Raw genomic sequence first — 21,450 nt, forward strand, 5'->3', positions numbered from 1 at the left:
ACCTCCAGATGCTTTATGTAACTTGGATCCAAAACCCAGCAGACAGTGGCTTGAGATCCTGGTCTCCCTTCCTCCTTGTTTCTGATGCCCGCAGATGTTCGAGATGTTTTTCTTTTCTAGACACTAATTACATAACAAGAACGAAGGAAATAAAATCTAGTCATCATTTTTTGTGTGTACAGAAAGACATGCAAAGCATTGTGCCCGCAATTTCCACTGAGATTTTAATTGATTTTAATTAATTAATTAATTAATTAATTATAATTTGCATTTATAGATTAATTTGGAAAGCACTGAGATTTTTATTCCGTGCAAACCTTTTTATTCTTCCGCAAACCTTGCACTATCCAAGAACTCTCAAAACACTATGAAATGGTAGTGTATCTGTTGCTCACTCCAGTAGTAGTAGTTCTGTTTTGTTAAATGTGGTGGTTTGAAACCCATGTGCATAGTATGTGTCTTGTTAGTGTTATTCTGCAATTTTATTTAAAGTTCTTCAAGGCAAACATTAAATTGATCATTTTAACACTCATACAGATGAACCTGTTGTAGTTCTTTTTCTTTTGACATATTTATGTCATTAAGGAAAGATTTTTGATTACTGAGCTCTTCCTACCTTTCTGCAGTAAACTGAATTTTATCACAGATGTACATCTCCTTTCGTTTACTTAAACAAAAGTAGTTTGTTGTTGAAAACTTTCATTTTCTAACCCTCCTGTTAAATTATTCTGATTTTTAATCTTTGTTGTAATTTTGACTATACTGTGTGAAAGACCTATTTACTTAATTTAAAAATTTTAACTCTTTCAGTGCCCCTGGGTGGCTCAGTCAGTTAAGCATCTGCCTTCAGCTCAGGTCATGATCTCAGAGTCCTGGGATCGAGTCCCTCATCAGGCTCCCTGCTCAGCAGGGAGTCAACTTGGGACCCTTTCTCCTTTTTCCCTCAGCCCCCTGCCCTTCCACTCTCTCTCTCTTTCTCAAGCTCTCTCAAATAAATAAATAAATAAATAAAATTGTGTGGGACATAATAAAAAATAAATATATACAATAATTTTAGACTTGCCAAAAAAATAAAATTTTTGAAGAACTTTTAATTTCTAACTGATTCTAACTTCTTGATTTGAGTAGTTTTTAAAGTCTTCTTCCCCTAAATAATTTATCAAATCATTAAGTGTACAAAGATACTTCTTTGTACAGCTCTACCTTGATCCTGAAAATGTAAAAAGTAGTATTATTACTGTCACTGTCTTTTAAATGACATATATAATTCTGAGTTAATCTTTCAGAAAGTTTGATGGAAGAGCATTTCTGAGATTCAAAACCTTGTGTTTCTTGGTTTAATATTTTAAAAAAATTTCATTTCAAGAACCTTTCCATATATACACACACGCACACAGACAGAGTAAGTTATAAATAGAAAAGTAGTTATAAATAGAAATGTTACAAATAGAAGTTACTTATAATATATAACAGATATATAAATAAGTCATAAATAGAAAAGAAGATCTCAGTGAATTTTTACAAAGCAGATACACTTTTATAGTCTGTATGTAGCTCGGAAAGAGAACAAGACCGATACCCTTTAAACCCTTCAGATCCTAGGCTAACACCTAATCTGATTTTTTTTTTTTTGAGAGGGAGGGAAAGTGGGGGAGGTGTAGAAGGAGAGAGAGAGCCCCAAGCAGACTCCTCTCTGAGTGCAGACCCCGATGTGGGGTTCGATCTTACAGCCCTGAAATAGTGACTTGAGCCGAAACCAAGAGTCAGACGCTCAACCGACTAAGCTGCCCAGATGTCCCTGTCTGTGTTGGCTCTTTACTGTTGTAATTGCTGTGTCGGTGGGCAAAGATACAATTATGCTTTGATTGGTCTGCGTTAGTTGATAAAACGTCAATATTTCGAACTATCCTGTTCAACAGCAGGCAGCAGAACCGACGGGCTGGGGAGTGTTTGAGTTACATGTGATCCTGTTGCAGACTCTGGAAGGGAATTGCATCTATAGAAAGGAAGCTGTCTCAGGTTACTATGCTGTTGATTTTCCCTGCAACTGTAGAAGGAAGAAGGTGTGTTTTTGTTTCTTCGGTAGCGTGCGTGTGTTGTGTGTGTGTGTGCATGGTGTGTTTCTGTAACGTCTCTCCCAGTACAGATGGACAAAAGAATCTGAATTTCCAAAGCCAACAAAAAAAAATATATGGTCTATTTTCCTCACCCCTGGAAGGCTGACTCCTGTTCATAATCGCATCCCATCATTTGTAAACTAATTGGAAAATGAAATTCAAATAGCTGTTCTTGAAAGAAAGAATACATTTACATCTCCTTCATGGCCTGCAAGTCCCTTATTATGCTACATATCTGCGTAATTAGTTTAATTATAACTAAATCACACTTGCATTAATTATATTTTTAACCTTGATTATTTGTAATGTTAATTGCACGTTGGTATTCAAGGAATTAAATGGGTAATTAGAACACAATGGAATCCTTAACTACACAGAGAGCCACTATGTATCTTCCTGCCCATGAAGCTCATAACTTACCGACAGCTAATTGGAATACATCGGCACCGTAGTTCATCATTTTGAGGTCCCCTTTGTGTCTTTTCTGAGGTTCTATTATCAGGAACAGAGCTGTTTTCTTTTTGTTTAATTTATTAATGTCTATGAATGCATGTCCTCCAATTGGAGAATCGGCCTAGAATTTCATAACTGACCATTATAATTTGGTTTAAATTATCTGTAGCTCCTGGTCCAAGGCCGGTGGTCACAGATGGAAAGACCGCAGGCCAACGATCGTGTATGCATGCTGGAACTGGACGGCACTTGGTCAGAACGGGCTTCCTAGTTTGTCACAGTCCCCGGCCCTCCCCATTGCCTCGTTTGTGACACCATTGGAGGTGTAGGTAGATTGTTTGTGGCCTCTCTAGACAGAATAAATGCTAATCACAGTAATTACAAAGTACTGTGACTCTAGTGTTCACCAAGCATCCCACCACACGAGGGGCTTGGCGTTTGTGATCTCATCTGATGGTTGTGACAGCCTGGGGAGGGCGACCTCATCCTGACCAAACTACTCCCAGGTGCAGAAGTCAGGACTTCTGGAAAGGGGCAGAGGATGTGAATCCAAGTTTTCAACATAGAAGTTGCCAGATCGCTTGCTATTGGAATTCAGGCCAGTGATTGTCACTAGAGTAGCCAGAGGACTCAGGCACTGCCTCAGAGCCAACCGATGCCGGCCTGTCCCTTTCTGGAAGCAGATCAGACTCTGGAATTTTCCAGAGGGATAAGTTGCGTAGCCTCACAATGGGGCAGTCACTCCTCAGTCCTGGCTGCAAGGGACGGACAGTCTCCGTGAGGCTCGGGTGTGGTTCTGTTAGCTCTTGGATCAGCCAGCCCTTCGCACTCCGTGTGTCACATGAGTTCATCAATGTCGAGTTGCTAGCAGCCTTGTGTCTCTCAGGCTGTGCCAGCTTTGTGCTGGTCCTGCTGACTGAGGATTACCCACAGGTAGCTATCTACAGGGTGACAGGAATCTGAGCAAACTCCAAATCCTGTTAGCTTGTTTCCTTTCAGTTCACCTCTCTTACCTGCTCTTGATCTGTTTTTTTTTTAAAGATTTTTCTATTTATCTTAGAGAGCATGAGCAGGGGGATGGGCAGAGGGAGAGGGAGACGAGCCGACTCCCCAGGACCCTGGGGTGAGCTGAAACCAAGAGTCGGATACTCAACGGAATGAGCCCACCCGGGTGCCCCTGCCTGTTCTTGATCCTGCTTCTTACTTCCCGTAATCGGTAAGACTTTCACTCTGATCAGCAACATGATTGTGTATATATAATACACACACATATATATGATATATACACGTATATACGTGTATATATACACACACACACATATATATATGTGTATGTATAAAGTATTTCTTTCAAAAAGAGCTTTTATATGGCAAAATTTTAGCTTTCTCAGACATATATACTCTCACATTATAGTATTTCTCTGAATTTGTATTGGCCATATATGTGTATGTGTATATATATATGTGTATGCATGTGTATTGTTATATATTATATTACATATATACATATACATACAGTATGTATATATACATATATATAATTATATGTAATCTTTTTGGTGAAACACCAACACTTTAATTTGCACTTTAGAAAGCAAATAGGCTGCCCACAAGGAATGGTCAGAGATCTCGAAGTATAGCTCCTCGATTTTCCGGACCACTGTAGGGAACTTTTAACTTCCCTTTCAGAAACTTTCAAGATGCTTCTAACTTAGTAATGATGTTATTAAATTTCCCTGAGGCCATTACGTAATATTTCTCATAGAAAACCACGATGCTTCTCAAGCAGAACTATTAAGAAGATACTCATACCTGGACATTTTGTAGGAAAACTGCAGAGTCCAAACATACAGATAAGATCTTAAGGAAAGAAGAGAGAAAAATACAATAAAGAAGTAAAATTAGGCTTCTGTTTGTTCAAAACAGCAGCCACTCACCATGTGTGCCTTCGAAGCTTCATAATTTTTTTTTAAGTTTATCTGAGGGGGAGGAGCAGAGGGAGAGAGGATTCCAAGCAGACTCCGTGCTGAGCCTGGAACCCGACACGGGGCTCGATCCCAGGACCCTGAGATCCTGACTTGAGCTGTAATCAAGAGTCAGATGCTGAACTGACTGAGCCCCCCGGGTGCCTTCAAGCTTCCACTTAAATACATTCACTTATAAATCCAAGTCAGTGGCACGAGCAGGGCAGTATATGAGTTTAACAGTGTCTGTTTCAGTCAGATACAGAACATTTCCATGGTTGCAGGAGGTTCCCTTGACCTTGTGCTGAGTTAAACCAAAGACCACCTTCTCAGCAGCAAGAATATAAACAGAAAGGACAGAACGGCAGCGTGCAGGAAGGAGCTGGAAGAAAGCCTCAGCAGGTGGTCAGTAGCTGTACACCTGAGTAAGGATTATGGATAATTTTTATTTCTTCCTTGTTTGCTCCTTTCCTTTCCATATCTTGTATTATGATCATGTGTTAAATTGTCAGGCAATTAAATAATAAATACTAGAAAAACTCTTTTAAGGCATAGGCATTCTCGGGGTCCCTGCGTGGTTCAGTTGGTTGATTGTCTGACTTCGGCTCAAGTCAGCCTCTCAGGGTTTTGCATTGGGCTCCCTGCTCAGCGGGGAGTCTGCTTCTCCCTCTCACTCTGCTGCTCCCCCTGCTTGTGCTCACTCTTTCTCTCTCTCTCAAAGAAATCAAATTTTTAAAAAGACAGGCATTCTTATCACACGTCAGAACAACATTTTTGGAGTCTGTTACATTTTAATGCATCCAGTTGGGACAGACCTTTCTTCTCTGTCCTCCCCTGTTGGCTTCCTTCTGTCTTGATTGATCACTATCAGAGAATTCTTGGGAGCAATAACCATTAGGCACTAATATAACCATCACATTGCCAGGTGTTCTGGGTATCACACTTAGGAACTTGTACACACATTACTGTGCTTCATTTAAACCACTGTAATACCAATATTACAAAAAAGGCGTAGGACTCATTGTTGCTTATAAAAGCCAGATTTTTCTTTAGACTAACTTGAGTCCCAGATCAGGGTAATTTAAACCATAACCTCACCAACTAGGAATTACTTGAAAATTTGTTTCTCTCCCATTTTAAATTAAATGGTGATTTACAATACCGATGTCAGCTTAGAAAAACAATGAAGGGAAAACGTCTATAATCTTACATGAAGTGATTTTTATTCTTGAAGTCCCAGTTTTGAAAAAAATAAGTTCTATCATCTATCCATACCTATCATCTATCATGTGCGTATGCATTATATATGTATTTATCAATAAGTTATATGTACCCATCTATCATGTATGTATTATGCATGTGTGTATCTATCATGTCTCTCATGTATCTACCATGTCTCCATCATCTCTGACTTACCTGTCCTGCACGCAGACATACACACACACACATAAAGACACATTGTTGCTATAATCGTATTAACTGTTCACTCGTTTCATCCGGCTTTCCAGTTTTCACATCCTATCACGGGAGTTTATCATTCGTGTTCCGCACTTTCCATACTGATGCCCTCCTCCTGTTTCACTGGATTTCTACATCTGCACGTACTGAGCCATTTCTGTATCATACAATTATATTCTTTTTTTTTTTTAACTCTAATCTCATTTTTTTAAAAAAGATTTATTTATTTATTTATTTATTTGAGAGAGAGAGAGAGAGAACACAGGGAGGAAGGGCAGAGGGAAAGAGAGAATCTTAATCAGGCTCCATGCCCAGCTCAGAGCCCAATGCAGGGCTTGATCTCATGACCCTGAGATCATGACCTGAGCTGAAACGGAGTCAGACACTTAACTGACTGAGCCACCCAGGCACCTCAACACAATTGTATTCTTGAATTTTCCTTTCTTGGAGCAAAGTGTCTCTTGGATCCAACCTTCCTATTCTGTAAGAGACAGTGGTGTCTGTTGTGTGGAGAGCCTAGACATGGCGGGGGCACAGACCAGCCATCAACACTGATGTCACTGGGGCAGGCCAGATTGTCACTGTTCACTGATGGTTTCCAGGAGATACGTGGTGCCTTCTGCCTCAGGCTTCCCAGGGGAAGGGGATACCCTGAGTTCAGAGTGTAGAAGCTTGGTTCTGTGCACATTACCTGTCCACATTTACTGCACATCTGCTAACATATTACCTTAGATGGGGTCTATGCTATTCGGGGTGTCATTCTGACCCATGACCAACAGAGCTGTTGCACCACTAGAGCTGAGAGTTTCATTCATTCATTTGTTCATTCATTCAATCATTCATTCATTTGTTTTTGAGAGAGAGAGTTTGAGGAGGGAGGGAGGGGCAAAGGGAGAAGAGAAAGAGAATCCTAAGCAGGCTCCATGATCGGCTCAGCATAGAGCCCCATGCAGGGCTCAGTCCTACGGCCCTGGGATCATGACCTGAGCTGAAACCAAGAGTCGGATGCTTAACTGACTGAGCCACCCAGGCCCCTGTCCCCCTATCATTTCCTTTGTTAATGGAAAATTCCTTCAGTATGTGGAGAACTGCTGACCTCTCACATGTAGTGTGGGGCGTAATTTATTATTCCCGCACTGGGGCTGTATCCTACGCTAACATACATCTTTCTGGGTTTCTATACTGACCTACCACTGGAATTAAATCATCTTGGGTTATCTGTTTCATTACAAAGGGATATTAGAAAAACTCTGAAAACCTCCGGCAGAGAATGTCCCTCAGCATTTTGTTCATTAAAGGATAATGTTCGCTGAAGACGAATATCGGGGCTATTGCTTCCTTTTGTAGACATTTAAACACAAAAGCTAGATTGAAGTCTTCATCAATTTACAATCCTTTTTTCCCTGAGGTTTTTCTAACATGGGACCCTATTTTCTTTAATGAATAAAATAGGCTGCTGGGGGTCAGGCTTGGTAGGAATACCAACTTGATACATTTGATTTCCTTTGTCCAAAGATTGTCAGAAGCAATCTCAAACTTAGAGGTTATCTATCAAGCTGTGTGAAAGTTTTAACACGAGATTTTAATGTTAAAATCTGTTTGTAGGAGTGCCTGGGCAGCTCAATGGGTTAAGCCACTGCCTTCGGCTCAGGTCATGGTCTGAGGGTCCTGGGGTTGAGCCCTGCTTTGGGCTTTCTGCTTAGCGGGAAGCCTGCTTTCCCCACTCTCTCTGCCTGATGCTCTGCCGACTTGTGATCTCTCTCTGTCAAATAAAAAAAATCAGTTTGTATATTTTCTAAGTTCATTAGCTCTCCATAAAAGTCCCCTGTATACACCGTTCTCCTGTGGGTGCCCTCCCTGCCTGGGAGCCAAGCCTTCCTCAGCATTGCGTAAGATTTCTGATGCCCATCATGTCCTCTGTGTTCCTTCTTTGACCCTCTTTCTGTATTCCCCATGTACCTCTTATATCTGGTGAGCTCCAGCTGCCCATCAGAGTCAAGCACAAACAAGTCTATGGCCACCCTTTGGGAAGACAGAATTATTGTCACTCCATCCCAAGCAACACTTGACTGTATTACCATTAACATATCCTGTCACGCTGTGTTTCATATTTCATAGGTAAGGTTGCTGGATCATGAGCTCTCTGAACCGATACCTAGTAGTTCCTCAATAAATGCTCAACCCCTTCCTCTTATGGGTGAAGAGCTGAAGGCCAGGCCGGTGAAACCCTTGCCTTGGTCACAGAGTGTGGAGTTAGTGGTGACTGTCTTCTCAGTCCCAGGACTCATTCCCTTCCTCCTCCTCTCTAACATCTGTGGGTGGAAGCAAAAGGAAAATGCCAGATGTGGTAGGGCTGATGGTCCGACTCACTCAGGTATGGCTTTGGCAGGATGATGCTAAGATTGGATGAGAGAGTGGTCATTGACCTGGCGTACCTATGGCTGAACAACCGGAAACGGTGTGGACGTCAGTATTTATTTCTTAGGCTGGTTGGAAAGACTTGGTTTCTCACAGGAATGATACCTCTAAATATGGTTGATATCTTGAATTTCCCATATCGCTTATGAGTATAGATGGTAAAATCTGTGGGGTGCGTGTGTGTGTGTGTGTGTGTGTGTGTAGGTTTAAACCCAGGGAATGGACTTATTCTATCCTTTAGAAGATGAGGTAAAAACATCTTACTGACCCATGTTTAGGAAAGAAAACAATATGGAGGCATGATATTCTTTCTGAAATGACGTGCAGCCAGCGTGGAGGGTGCAGATCCAGTTACTGCCTTTGTTCATGGGCTCAGAAGCTTCTCCCAACACAGGGCTCCTGTCCAAGAGCCAATGAGCAGCTCATGGACAGTCCAGTTACTCAGGAACCAGTTGTGAAAACAGCCCTGAACTTACCTGGCGAAGGCTCTGGGGGACACTAGTGAGTAGACTCTGGGATGATGTGTGCACAGTGGCCATAAAGCATCAAGCAGTTTGAAGGCAGACAGGTTTAAAAATCTGACTCGGAAGGAAAGCTGTTCTGTGTTGGCTCTTTTTATAACTCACTCCGACAGCTTACAGACTGCTGATAATATAAAGGGAATTAAATGCGTGAAGTGAGAGGTAGAACCCAGGCAGAGTCTTCCTGAATATTGAAACACTGGCTTGGCAGAGACCTCTCAGAAGACTCAAAACATTCTATTTAATTTTCAGAATTCCTTGCTGGGTTACATCATTAAATAAAGAAAGCAGGGGAAAAAGCTGGTCAGGTCACATCCTGATAAAAGCCACTTGGAGTTCATTTTTATGTCAGATCCTTACTTGAAAAATGTCTTGCCTTTCCAAGAGGTGCGGAAGCATAAAGCGTACAGAACATCGTGACCTCCTTTATTGGGTGCGGATAACCAACACGCAGGGCTGTGCAAACCATGAGATAGGGCAGAGCGTTTTCTAATAACATAACTGTGATTGACAGTGGGCTTGATGTACACAATGGTTCGTTTGCATCACTCCCAGATAGGCTGAGATTTTAACCACAGGCTCATCTTCTAGGTCAGGTGGGATGAACTCTGGCTTAGATGTTAGACTCTGGACTCATCCCATAGCGTCATTGTCATGTGACCTTTTCTGTGCAGATTTCCATAGGGCTGTGCCCACTTGGTGTTTCCATCTGGATTATAACAAAGCACCACTGAAATGGGTCCTGTTCACCTAAACTCTGAGGTATCAATCGATCTCTCTAGACAATTCTTTTCTCCTACATGTTGATAAAGTATTTTAGCTACTCACAGAACAGCAGGTATTTGGGCTAACAAAACAGACCTAGAGAGGCCACAGGATGCTTTGACTTAATGTGTCTTTAATGCTACTTAAAGACCTAGCCCCACTTTGGTTCAGGAGCCTCGGGCTCCTTTCTGCAGACAATCTACCAAACTACCCACAGCAGTGGATACCATTCATAATAAATGCCAGATCTCTTATGTGTAAGATTTGAGCGGGGCAGTGTCCATTAACTGAGAGCAAATGCAAATGTTTTTACTTGCAGGGCCAACAGAAGATGTTCTGCTCTGACAGTAGAGGAAAGGGCTCTTCATTCCATTCCAGTGTGAAATCTTGTCCTTAATTTAAAAATGTCACTCCCAGGGGCACCTGAGTGGTTCAGGTCATGATCCCAGGGTCCTGAGATCGAGTCCCGCATCAGGTTCCTGCTCAGCGGGAAGCCTGCTTCTTCCTCTTCCACTCCCCTGGCTTGTGTTCCCACTCTTGCTGTGTCTCTCTCTGTCAAATAAATAAATAAAATCTTAAAATAAAATAAAAATATCACTCCCATGTCACTCAAATTTAGGCAGCCATTAGGGTCCTGGGTGATGAGTAGTTCTGAAGACAGAGGGACGATCTTACTCTTTCTGTTGTTAAATTCCCGCATCCCCAGCTGCCATTACTAACCTGTTCTGCATCTCAGAGACCCCAACCGGGAAGGAATAAACAGGGGTGTGAGCATTGCGGAGGCAGGAGGGGCCTTGGGGCCACTGAGCAGTGAGAAGAAACATTTAAATAGATCTCCCACATCTTTAAATGGCTTGTACTGTTTACACAGAAGTTTCGGGGCACCTGGGTGACTCAGTCTGTTAATCATCCGTCTTTGGCTTAGGACGTAAACCCAGGGTCCTGGGATCAAGCCCTGTTTCAGGCTTCCTGTTCAGCAGGGAGTCTGTTTCTCCCTCTGCTGCTCCCCCTGCCCTACTCATGTGCTCTCTCCCTCTTTCTCTCTCTCTCAAATAATTAAAATCCTTAAAAATAAATAAATAAATCTAAATCGCATAGAGCTAGTTAGCTGATTGGGGCAGGGCTGTTAAGCGACCAGGAAAACTCATTCCAGCAGAACCCAGATAAACGTATTTCCATGCTGAAGCCGGTGCAAGGAGTTTTATAAGTTAACACGTGCAGATGAACCATTTTTAAAATGTGAACTTTACATGGAGATGTAGAACAGCTAAAAATCATAAGTACGAGGCTGGATGAATTTTTATTGTGATAGTCCATGCACGTGGTCTTCCCCCAGGACAGAGACCATGCCGGGACCCAGAAGCCCCCATCATGGACGGTCTCAGTCGAGAAGAGTCCACACGGCAGATAAGCACTGTGCTGACGTCCATCTTCATAGATCAGCCTGTCTGTAAACTGGATTTAAATGGAATCATACGGGGACCCCTGGGGGGCTCAGTCAAGTTAAGCCTCTGACTACAGCTCAGGTTATGATCTTGGGATCCTGGGATTGAACCCCTCATTGAGCTCCCTGCTTATACGGGAGTCTGCTTCTCCCTTTGACTCTCCCCCTACTAGTGGACACTCTCTCTCTCTCTCTCTCACACACACACACACACACACACACACACACAATAAATAAAATCTTACAGAAAAAGGAATCATACAGTGTCTACTCCGTGGTGAGTGTCTTCTCTGTGGCAACAACACATTTGTGAAATAAAGCTGCACTGTTCATGCCGTAATAGTTTGTTTATTCGGGTTAGTAGTGGCAGATACGTGCTATGGATGTTCTAGAACATTCATTGGTGAACCCATGAAGATATTTATGTTGTGTACATATTAAGGAATGAAATGGCTTCCAGACGGCATGTGCCTTTTAGCTTTTATAGACGATGACATATACTGACAAACTGTTCTGTTTGTGCCGTAATATTCACACTAAATGCAACTATCCGGTGGTTTTCAGTGTAGTCACAAAACTGTGCAACTGTATCCAGGGTGTAATTTCCTAAAATTTTCATCGCTTTGAGAGGATACCTTGTCCCATGAGCAATCATTCCCTACTTTCCCACCCCCAAGCCTTTGCCAACAGTTAATTTCCTTTCTGTCTCTCAGATCATGCTTATTTTGGACATTTCATAAAAATGGACTTGTACTTGGGGTGCCTGGGTGGCTCAGTGAGTTAAAGCCTCTGCCTTTGGCTCAGGTCATGATCTCAGGGTCCTGGGATCGAGCCCCACACCGGGCTCTCTGCTCGGCAGGGAGTCTGCTTCCTCCTCTCTGCCTGCCTCTCTGCCTACTTGTGATCTCTGTCTGTCAAATAAATAAATAAAATCTTTAAAAAAAAAAAAATGGACTCGTACAACCCGATTTGTGTTTCTCTTCTTTTGCCTGGCGTATTGTTTTCAAAGTTTATCTGTGTTGTAGCACGTCTTAGTATTTTGTTTCCATGACTGAACAATGTTCAGTTGAATGAATGTCTCAAATTTTCTCCATCCGTTCCTCAACGGAGGAACATTAGGGCGTTTCTGCTATTTCACTACTCTGGGTCATGCTGTCACAAACATGGAATGTGTGAGTTTTTTTGTGGCTGTATGTTTTCAGACCTTTTGAGTGGCTAGCTGGGAGTCATCCTGGGTCACATACAGCAGATAAATCAGCGGAGCAGCTGAGAACACAAGCTGCTTTTTAAAGCAGCTGCACTATTTTATATCCCTAACGGTAGTGCACTAAGGTTAGAATGTTTCCACGCCCTCCCAATCATGTATTCTGTCCCTTCACACCTAACAGGTGTGAAGCGGTACTTCACTGTGGGTTTGATTTGCATTTCCCTAATGGCTAGCGGTGCCAATCATATTTTTTTTCTATGCTTATTGACAATTTGTGCATCTTTGGAGGAATCTATATTCAGATACTTTGCCCATTTAAAAAGTTGGGTTACTTGCAATTTTGTTTGTAAGTTGTAGGCATTACTTATGTATTCCAGAACAAGTACATTATTAGATATATGATTTACCAAAAAATCTACCACTTGTATAAGCTGCATTTTTATATTTTGGTGGGGGGGTTAATTTTTTAAAATTTATTATTATTTTTTTAGCTTCAATTTTTTATTTATTCCACTTACTTAACATACGAAACATACTCGTTTTGGAGTGGAAGTTAGAGATTCATCTTTTTTTTTTTTTTTTTAAGATTTTATTTATTTACTTGACAGAGACAGAGAGATCACAAGTAGTCAGAGAGGCAGGCAGAGAGAGAGGAAGAAGCAGGCTCCCCGTTGAGCAGAGAGCCCAATGCGGGGCTCGAACCCAGGACCCTGAGATCATGACCTGAGTCAAAGGCAGAGGCTTTAACCCACTGAGCCACCCAGGCACCCCTAGAGATTTATCTTTTACGTACAACACCCAGTGCTCATTGCAACATGCAGCTCCTTAACGCCCATCCCCCTCTCCCCTCCCCTCCAGCAACCCTCAGTTTGTTCTCTATTGTTAAGAGTCTATTTCCTGGTTTTTCTCTCTCTCTTTTTTCTCTCGATATTCATCTGTTTTGTTTCTTAAATTCCGCATAACTGGTTTTTGTCTTTTTCTGACTTTACTTACCATAATACACTCTAGCTCCATCCGTATCATTGTAAGTGGCGAGATTTCATTCTTTTCCGCGGCTGGGCATACCCCCCACATGTCCACATGTTCTTCACCCATTCATCAGTCCATGGACATTTGGGCTCTGTCCATAGTTTGGCTATTGTGGACATCGCTGCTATAAACATAGGGGCACAGGAGCCCCTTCAAATCAGTATTTCTATATCCTTTGGGTGAAAATCCAGTAGTAAGATGCGGGGTCGTAGGGTAGCTCTATTTTCAACTTCTTGGGGAACCTCCACGCTGTTTCCAGAGCGGCTGTACCAGCTTGCACTCCCACCCACAGGGCGAAAGGCTTCCCATTTCTCTGCATCCTTGTCAACACCTGTTATTCTTGTGTTGTTGATTTTAGCCGTTCTGACAGGTGTGAGGTGGACTCTCATGGTGCTTTTGTTTTGCATTTCCCTGATGATGAGTGACATTGAGCATCTATTCATGGGTCTGCTGGCCATCTGAGGGTCTTATTTGAAATAGAAAGTCTACTCAGGTCCTCTGCCAATTCTTAGTTGGATTATTTGGATTTTCTGGTATTGAGTTCTAAAAATTCTTTATATATTTTGGATCCTAACCCTTTATTGGATATGTCATTTGCAAGTATCTTTTCCTATTCACTAGGTTATTTTTTGTTTTGTTCATTATTTCCTTTGCTGTTGAAAAGCTTTTTATTTTGGTGTAGTCCCAGTAGTTTGGTTTTGCCTTTGTTTCCTTTCCTGTATGTGTCACAGTTTCTTTACTTCTCAAGGACGATATATATGTTTTGTTTATCAAATCATTCATCAGTGAACACTGTTCTATCCGCCATTTGTTGTGAGTAATCAATCCTTCTGTGGGCACAGATGCATGAATTGATGTATGAGTGTATTTGTATTACTGCTTTCAGTTCTTTTGAGTATATACTCAGAAGTAGAATCACTGAATCATATGGTCGATGTTTATTGTTTTTTAGTTTTCTTGTAGAAATGCCATATTGTTTTCCATAGCACCTGCACTATTTGATATTCTAAACAAAAGTGTGCAAAGGCTTCAGTCTTTCTGTATCCTACCAATACTTCTTACTTTTTGTGTCTTTTTTTCATAACCAATTCTTGCCTTGTATAAGAATGAGTGAACAGCTAAACAGGTACAACACGACTGTTATTGTACAAAAACTGATTGGAACAGAGAAGAAGGAGTAGAACTGTGAAAATAATGTATGGACTTATGAAATTTTAAGAAACTACTAAAACATAATATACTTAGGATTTGAAAAGGGAAAGTTCTATAACATGAAGGGGAAAATGTTTCATGACAGAAGTCCCCATTGAACTTTAAAGAGAAAAGAATATGGACCTGATATGGACTGTATAAAGGAATAAAAGTACGCAGTGGGACACCTGGGTGGTTCGATTGGGTAAGTGTCCAGCTCTTGGTCTGGCTCAGCTTGTGATCTCAGGATGGTGAAATCGGGCCCCGTGTCAGAGTCTGCCTCAGATTTTCCCTCCCTCTCTGCCCCTCCTGCTTGTGCTCACTCTCTCTAAAAATAAGTATATAAATCTTTAAAATAGTACACAGTAGGTCATAGCAGCAGTTTTCTGGTATATTTGTCATTTATAAGAACAGGCTTAAAAGTATCAAATATTAAATTAACAGTGTCATAGATGTACCTTTTCCAAGTATAGATTAAAAGTTAATTGAAGGGGCGCCTGAGTGGCTCAGTTAGTGAAGCCTCTGCCTTCAGCTCAGGTCATGGTCCCAAGGTCCTGGGATTGAGCCCCGTGTTGGGCTCTCTGTTCAGCAGGGAGCCTGCTTCCTCCTCTCTCTCTCTGCTGATCCCCTCTGCTCATGTTCTCTCTCTCTGTTTCTCTAATAAATAAATGAAATCTTAAAAAAAAATACAAGTAAAATAAAAGTTCATTGAATTGATGAGTAAGCGAGAGGTAGATTACATAGGGAATGTGGTTCTTCGTGTGTCAGAGGCAGACAGCCTAGGAAGAACGAAACACAACCCTAGTGGAAGAGTTACTGATGCTGAACTGTGGTCCAGCAGGTCAAGGGTTTGGAAATCCTCCTTCACATCTTTGCAACAGGAAAATAACTGAATAAACCAAAAATAAGCAACTCTTCTTAGATTCGTCAGACCATTGAGGTCACAGAGCACTCTTCAGCCTGCCCACTCGAAGAGGCTGACCAGTAGAGTCACAGCGTCCCAACTCACCAGGGGAACTAGCATCAGTAGGAACCCTTAAGCTCTAACTGATGAGTTGCTACAAGTTCAGTGTGGGCTCCCTTGAGAGATGAAGACATCCAGTGGGCCTGGTCTCGGGCCCGTGCACTTTTGTAAGTTTTATTTCCCAGAGCCTCATGAGGTTGCCACTCTGTTGTAGAAAAATCTCTTGGTGCTTCTGTGGGGGAGAAGAGTAATCATTTTGAAAAATGCCCAAAGACTTCTGTTCTTCCTAATAGGAAATATTTTTACTAGGCCGTAACCAGTGGGTGTTTTAGCAGTGCGTAACCAGCCTGGGGGAAGGGCAACACCCCACACCAGTCCCCGTGAGCCCTTGATGTGGGGGAAGGAAAAGCCCAGCTCAGGTTCGCTAAAATACTGATTTCTTTTCTTTTCCTTTTAAAAAAAATTAAGTTAAATTTTTTTTCAGTGTTCCAAGATTCATTGTTTATGCACCACACCCAGTGCCCCATGCAATCTGTGCCCTCCACAATACCCACCACCAGACTCACCCATCCCCCCACCCCCGCCCCTCCAAAACCCTTAGTTTGTTTCTCAGAGTCCACAGTCTCTCATGGTTCGTCTCCCCCTCCGATTTCCCCAACTCCCTTCTCCTCTCCATCTCCCCATGTCCTCCGTATTATTCCTTATGCTCCACAAATAAGTGAAACCATATGATAATTGACTCTCTCTGCTTGACTTATTTCACTCAGCACAATCTTCTCCAGTCCCGTCCATGTTGATACAAAGTATTCATCTCAAAACCACATTGAGATACCACCTTACACCAGTTAGAAGGGCCAAAATCAACAAGACAGTAAACACCGTGTGTTGGAGAGGATGCGGAGAAAGGGGAACCCTCTTACACTGTTGGTGGGAATGCAAGTTGGTGCTGCCACTCTGGAAAACAGTGTGAAGATTCCTTAAGACATTAAAATAAAATACTGATTTGTAAAGATAGGCTTATAGACACTTCCCTTCCACACACCTCTCCCCACCTCTTCAGTAAGTCTTCTGTGTGGTAACAGGGAATCACAGCTAAAAGAAGTGACCTCCAGACCCTGTTTATGATGAAGTCTGCAGGAAGCTCAAAGACAACAGGCGAGATAAAAATAGGACACCTGAGGAGATTTGCCCTCTGATACTTCATCTACAGAAAATGATAATTACAAATTAACTCCAAGCTGGATAAATGTACCTTCACAAGAAAGACACATCTACCTAAATTTCTTTTCTTTTCTTTTTTTTTAAGACTTACCTATATATTTCAGAGAGAGAGCATGTGAGTGAGGGGAGGGGCAGACAGAGAGGGAGACAAGCAGATGCCCTGCTGAGTGGAGAGCCCGATGTGGAGCTTCATCCCAGGACACTGAGATCATGACCTGAGTTGACATCAAGAATCAGAGGCTTAACTGACTGAGTCACCCAGGCACCCTCTACCTAAATTTCTTTTTATCTGATAAATAATGTCCAATTTTCCACCAAAAGATTACAAGGCACACTGAAAGACAAAAAAACACATTCCACAGAGACAAAATGAGAGTTAAAACCAGACTCTGATATGGCAGATGGTGTAGTATCAGATTGGGAATTTAAAATAACTCTGATTGATGTACTAAGGACTGTAAAAGTAGACATTGTGAAAGAACAAATGGGTAATGTTAGCAGAAAGATGGACACTGTTTAAGAAGAAAAATGCTAGGGGCACCTGGGTGGCTCAGTCGTTAAGCTTCTGCCTTCAGCTCAGGTCATGATCTCAGCATCCTGGGATTGAACCCCGCACTGGGCTTCCTGCTTGATGGGAAGCCTGCTTCTCCCTCTCCCACTTCCCCTGCTGTGTTCTCTCTCTGTCAAATAAATAAATAAAATCTTAAAAAAAAAGAAGAAAAATGCGAGAAATCAAAAGAAACACGGTGAGAGAGAAGAATGAGAATAAAAAGAATGAGAGAAGGAAGAACGCCCCTGATGGGCTCATCCGTTGACTCGACATGGTGGAGGAAAGAATCAGTGAACTTGCAGATACATTAAGAGAAATAAAAAGAAAATATGGAACAGAATATCAGGGAATTGTGATAGTTACAACACTTGACACACATACATAATGGTGATACCAGCAGGAGTACAAGAGAAACGGACAGAAGAAATATTTGAATAATGATGGCGTTTTTTTCCCCTAAAATGTATGATGGATCACAAAGTGCAGATAAGGATGTTTACAAAACACCAAATAAGAAGACTACCAAAAACCTACACTTAATCATATGATATTCAAGCTGTAAAAAGTCAAAGACTCATTCTTTTTTTTTTTTTTAAGATTTTATTTATTAATTTGACAGATAGGTCACAAGTAGGCAGAGAGGCAGGCAGAGAGAGAGGAAGGGGAGCAGGCTCCCCGCTGAGCAGAGAGCCCGATTGGGGGCTGGATCCCAGGACGCTGAGATCATGACCTGAGCCGAAGGCAGAGGCTTTAACCCACAGAGCCACCCAGATGCCCCTCGAAGACTGATTCTTGAAGGACGCTGGCATGGGGGAAAGATAACTTTACCTACAGAGATAGAGATAAATACGACGTTGGATTCTCAGAAACCATGAAAGAAGGAAGACAGGGGATGGAATATTAAAGCTTTCAGATGAAAATAACCACACACTAGAATTCTGAATTCAATGAAATTATCTTTCAAAGGTGAAGGAGAAATGAAAACAGAAGGCATGTGTCACCAGCAGACCTGTCTTGCAAGAAATGTTGAAGGAAGGAAAATAATAGAGGTTGCAAAGTCAGATTTGCATAAAGAATGGATGAGCATTAGAGAAAGCATAATTGAAGACCTTTTACATTTATCATTTCTAATCGATCATACAAGTAATAGTTTGTTTAAAATCATAACAGCAACATTGTATTCAGTTCTCGTCGCTTCTGGCTAAGTGACAGGAATGGTGGTAATCCTGTGTGGGAAGGGAAGGAGGGATTGAGAACACTCTATTATTACGATATTTGACCTTTATTAATATTATTTTTTTGCAAGTGGATTTGGAATGGTTGTGAATGTATATTATGAACTCTGGAACAACCACAGACAAATTTAAAAAGAAGTATAATGGATATTCTAAGAGAGGAGAGAAAATGAAATCGCATAGAATGCTCAACTAAAACCAGACAAGGCAGAAAAAAAAAAAAGGGAAGAGAAGCAAGGGGCCCGAATAGAAAGGTGTTTCAAACATAGCAGATGGGGTACCTGAGTGGCTCAGTCGGTTAAGGGTCCAACTCGGTCTCGGCTCAGGTCTTGATCTCAGGGTCGTGAGAGTGAGCCCCATGTTGGGGTCCACACTCAACACCAAGTATGTCTGGGATTCTTTCCATCCCTCCGCCCTGCCCCCTACTCTCCCACTGTAAATAAGAATAAATAACTAAATAAACAACTAAATGAAATCTTTAAGAAATCCAAATGGCACCTGGGTGGTTCAGTGGGTTAAGCCTCTGCCTTTGGCTCAGGTCATGATTCTGGGGTCCTGGGATCGAGCGCCACATCGGGTTCTTTCCTCAGCAGGGAGCCTGCTTCCCCCTTTCTCTCTGCCTGCCTCTCTGCCTACTTGTGATCTCTGTCTATCAAGTAAATAAATAAAATACTTTTAAAAAGGTTAAAAATATCCAAATATGTAACGGGAAAAAGAAAGATCCATCGTGCTAACATTAATTAAAAGAAATTTCGAGGTGCCACATCAATTTGAGATAGAGCAGACTTTAGGGCAAAAAAAAAAAAAGAAAGAAAATGGTCAGGAGCAAAGGGGGATATTACTGAAGGACAAAGAAGCCAGTTCTCTGCAGGATGTAAGGGCCCCACCATGTCAGAGTCTGGGAGGACAGGTGACGGAGCCGAGGGAGAAGAGGACGCATCTCGCACCAGCCGGGAGACATCAGCATCCCCCTTTCGGTAACTGACAGATCCCACAGGCGGAAAATGGGTCAGGGTGGAGTTGAACCAAGCAGCCCATTAATCAAATGGACCTGATTGACATTTCTAGAATATTTTACGCAAGAACGGCAGCATGCCCTTTCTTCTCCAGCTCACATGGAAGATCATCAGGATGGACGGCATTCTGGGCAGTAAATCACACATTAACATTTTTAAAGTAGATGTCATATAAAATATGCTTTCAGAGGACGATAGAATTAAGTCAGCAATAACAGAGAGACAGCTGGAAAGTCCCCAAATTTTCAGGGATTAAACAACACACTTCTAATTCCCATATGGATCAAAGAGTAAGTTGGACTCTGTTAAAATAAACAGAAAGTCTGCTCTTGAAGAGCACTTTGAGGGGACAGAACACATGAGCCATAGATGGGGAGAAAATATTTTCAGAAAGTGTATCTGATAAAAAGCTTGTGGCTCCAAAAGATACAAAGAACCCAAACAGGAAGAAAATAAATAACCCAATTAGAATATGGTCAGAACGACTGAAGGGATACTTCACCAAAGCAGATGTACAGATCACCCAGGAGAGGACGGGGAACATCGTACGTTGTTACAGAATCGCACACGCATATGGTGAGTATATGTACACCCACTGGAATGACTAAAATCCCAAATGCTGACAGTGCCAAACGCTGGTGAGGATGGGGAGGAATATGAGCTCTTGTTCACTGGAAATGAATGGGTAGGGCCACTCCTGAGGACAGTTTGTGACTTTCTTACAAAATGAACCATGACCTTACAATATCACGCAGCCGTCCTGCTCCTGGGTATTCGTACAGATGATCTGAGAACTTCCATGCACAACCGCCCCACCCTCCCTGTAGACTAATGCTTGCAGCAGTGTTATCATCAAATGACGGCAGTGAAATGGTCAAGATTCAGTAGACGAATGAATAAATGCACCGGGATGCATCTGAAGTATGGAATATTATTCATCAGTGAGGAATGACTGTCAAGCTATGAGAGGACAGGGAGGAACCTTATATACGTTTCACTAACGGAAGAAGGCTCTCCAGAGACCTGTGTGCTGCATGATTCCAGCTCTGCGACGTTCTGGAAAACGCGAAGATAAAGTGGACAGTATCCACGTATCCAGTGGTTGCCGGGGAGGGGGAGGGCGGGGTGCATGGGGTAGAGCACAGAGGATCTCTAAGGCAATGGAGAGTTCTCTGTGATACTGTTGATACGGGGTTCCGTGAGTGGGACAGAGCAGACAGAAATGCACAGCACCCAGAGTGAGCTCGAATGTCAAGTAAGGACCTCAGTGAGTAAGTGTCTCACTCTGGGTTCATGCACTGAAACAAAAGCACCAGAGCAAAGCGAGAGGGTCATGATGGGGGCGAGATTCTGGGTGAGAGGTGAGGCAGGGTGTGGGAACTTCGCGCACTTTCTGTGCAACTCTCTTGTAGACCGAGGCTGCTCTAACAGCCAGAGAACTCTATTCGTTACCAAGACGATTACCCCCTCTTCCTTTTTTTAAATCTTGTTTCTCCCCTCCTCCTTTTTAAAATTCTTCTTTATTTATTTTTTAGTCTTATTTCCCCTCTTCCTTCTTTATGTGCTTCTTTTCTCTTGTGCTTCATGGTCACGGAATGAAAAAACACGGTAGACTTCCAGGTGCGGGACGGAGTTATCGGAACTGGTCCGTTCGTTAATGCAGGCACCGCCGTAACACACAGACTTCTGTTTTATAAAACGGCAGTGGGACTTTAAAAAAAAAATAAATAACGGCTGTGTGCATGTCTATCATAAAAGGAAAGAGACATGCTGAGTGACAGAAGCCGCTCGTAGCAGTCAGGCCCTATGTTGTTCAGTTTCTGCAAACTGCCCAGAATAGAAAAATCCACAGACACAGAAGCCAATGAGTGGTTGCCAGAGGCTGGGGGGACGGTGA

At 42.2% G+C, this 21,450-nt stretch overlaps 1 protein-coding gene across 1 annotated transcript in view; it reads left to right on the forward strand.

Annotated features, from left to right (window-relative positions):
- Window positions 1-21,450, forward strand: part of ABCA13 (ATP binding cassette subfamily A member 13) — a 323,477-nt gene that overhangs the window by 265,397 nt on the left and 36,630 nt on the right. The gene's annotated exons all lie outside the window — the stretch shown is intronic.

The sequence above is a fragment of the Mustela erminea genome, chromosome 11 (genome assembly GCF_009829155.1).
Source record: "Mustela erminea isolate mMusErm1 chromosome 11, mMusErm1.Pri, whole genome shotgun sequence".
In the NCBI taxonomy this organism is placed as follows: Eukaryota; Metazoa; Chordata; class Mammalia; order Carnivora; family Mustelidae; genus Mustela; species Mustela erminea.